Raw genomic sequence first — 2,655 nt, 5'->3', positions numbered from 1 at the left:
TGAGACAGAGTCTCTCCCAGGTTGGAGTGCAGTGGCACGATCTCAGCTCACTGCAACCTCCATGTCCCTGGTTCAACGATTCTCCTGCCTCAGCCTCCTGAGTATCTGGGATTACAGGTGCCCACCACCACGCCCAGCTAATTTTTGTGTATATATATATTTTTAGATGGAATTTCGCCAGTGTTGCCCAGGCTGGAGTGCAACGCGCAACCTCAGCTCACTTCAACCTCTGCCTCCCAGGTTCAGGGGATTCTCCTGCCTCAGCCTCCCAAGTAGCTGGGATTACAGACATACGCCACCACGCCTGGCTAATTTTGTATTTTTAGTAGAGATGGCGTTTCACCATGTTGGTCAGGCTGGTCTTGAACTCCTGACCTCAGGTGATCCGTCTGCCTCTGCCTCCCAAAGTGCTGGGATCACAGGTGTGATAGAATTGTATACTTAAAACAGGTGAGTCTTGTAGTCTGTAAATTATACCCTAATAAAGCTGTTAAAAACATTTTCCTAGCTCAGGTTGAGATCTCTGGGTTACATGTGTCCTGGGAACCCAGCTGGGACCCAGGCTAGGTGGGGTGTCTTCCTTTCTCTCCTTTCTAGGTCAGTTTTCTGTGATCTCAGATTTTCAGGAAGCTACCAGCTGTCTGTCTTGTTTCTTTTTTGAAGAAGTCGGGAATTCTGCAGACTCATCTCATATGGGAGTAAACATCCTGGCTCTTGGCCACTCTGACTGAAGTGCGAGAATGAGCACCATGGCCGGGCGCGGTGGCTCACGCCTGTAATCCCAGCACTTTAGGAGGCCAAGGCAGGCGGATCACAAGGTCAGGACATTGAGGCCATGCTCGCCAACACGGTGAAACCCCGTCTCTACTAAAAATACAAAAATTAGCTGGGCGTGGTGGCGTGTGCCTGTAATTCCAGCTCCTCAGGAGGCTGAGGTAGGAGAATAGCTTGAACCAGGGAGTTGGAGGTTGTAGTGAGCCGAGATCGCGCCACTGAACTCCAGCCTGGCGACAGAGCAAGACTGTCCGGGGGAAAAAAAAAAAAAAAAAGCGCATCACAGGCAATGGGTGGGAGAGTGGAGGGGACCACCACAGGTGGCCCCACCCCTATCTTGATATAACCAAACACCACCAGGGATGCTAAGCACTAACCCAGAGCAAGGGCTGAATTTGGACTCCAAGGTCTTGGTAAGACCTGCACCTCCCTTGCTCCCTGGCTGTGCTCAGGTTGACTGGCTGTCCAAACACACCCGCCCTTTCTATACCTCCAGGCCTTGGCACAGGCTGCGCCTTCCCCTTTTCCTCGCCTACCTGGAAAATCTATTCTTCCAGCAAGACTCTGTTCATTGTCATCTCCTCTAAAGCTTTCTCCTTTGTGTGTACACCACCCGCTGCCCCTGCCATCCCTCCAGAGCCCTTATCTCCCAGTGGCGGAGGGTTCATGTATATGTCTGCCTCCCACACTGCTCTGCGGGCTCCCTGAGACAAACCATCTGTCCGTCTTACTTATCGCTTATTCTCAAGAGTCTAGGACAGGCCAAGGGAAGAAATGGAGAGAACAGTACACCACATCAGACGCTTTCAAGGCCAGGAAGACCAATGGAGACGCCCCCATTGCTCTCATCTATTCTTGGCCTAAATGGCTTCTCTCATCTGGTCCCAGAATGGCCCAAAAGCCACTCCCTGTGGGAACCACAGTTTGGGGTGGAAGCCTCCTTTCCGCAGCTTTCCGGGGGCCCGGCCCACTTGCCTTGGAAACTCCCTTCGCATAATTTAAACCGCAGTGTAGGGTCTATGGGCAGCTCAAGCCCAGCCCAGGCAGAGGCAACCCGGAGTGGGATCCAGCTAGAGTCTCCCTTCCCCAACTGCCAGGACCTCAGGGGATGAAATGTGTGGTTCCCTCTCAGCAGCTGCTTGCTGTAGCAGCAGAGAACAAGGGGGTTAAGCGATGTGGCATCCTGAGCTGGTTGTTTATGTTTCTGCTTTAGAGTGGAGGCTGGGCTTGGTCCTGAGTTGAGGCAGGGGTCCTTAGAGACCCTCGCAACTAGTGACCAGCCAGGAGTGGTGACATAATTTTCAGGGCTAGGGCCGGATGCGGTGGCTCACGCCTGTAATCCCCGCACTTTGGGGGGCCAAGGTGGGTGGATCACCTGAGATTGGGAGTGTGAGACCAGCCTTGCCAACATGGTGAAACTCCGTCTCTACTAAAAATACAAAAATTACCTGGACCCAGTGGCGCGTGCCTGTAGTCCCCTCTATTGGGGAGGCTGAGGCAAGAGATTGCTTGAACCTGGGAGGGGGAGGTTGCAGTGAGCGGAGACTGCACCACTGCACTCCAGCCTCGGCGACAGAACAAGACACTGTCTCAAAAAACAATATTCAGAGCTCAGGGAAAAATGAAAATGTGGGACTTTTGTTCAAAAATTATTAAGATTTTTAACGGTGACAGTTGAACATTAAACCAAACACAAACCTTTCTTTTTTATTATTATTTTTATTTTCATCTTGTTTTTATTTTTTGAGACAGGGTCTAGAGTACAGTGGTGCAATTATGGCTCACTATAGCCTTGAACTCCTGGACTCAAGCAGTCACCCCCTGCCTCAGTCTCCCAAGTAGCTAGGACTGCAGGAGCACCAGTATGCCCAGCTAATTTTT

Source organism: Colobus angolensis, unplaced genomic scaffold, assembly GCF_000951035.1.
Source record: "Colobus angolensis palliatus isolate OR3802 unplaced genomic scaffold, Cang.pa_1.0 Scaffold8, whole genome shotgun sequence".
Taxonomy (NCBI): domain Eukaryota; kingdom Metazoa; phylum Chordata; class Mammalia; order Primates; family Cercopithecidae; genus Colobus; species Colobus angolensis.
This window is presented reverse-complemented; position numbering follows the sequence as displayed.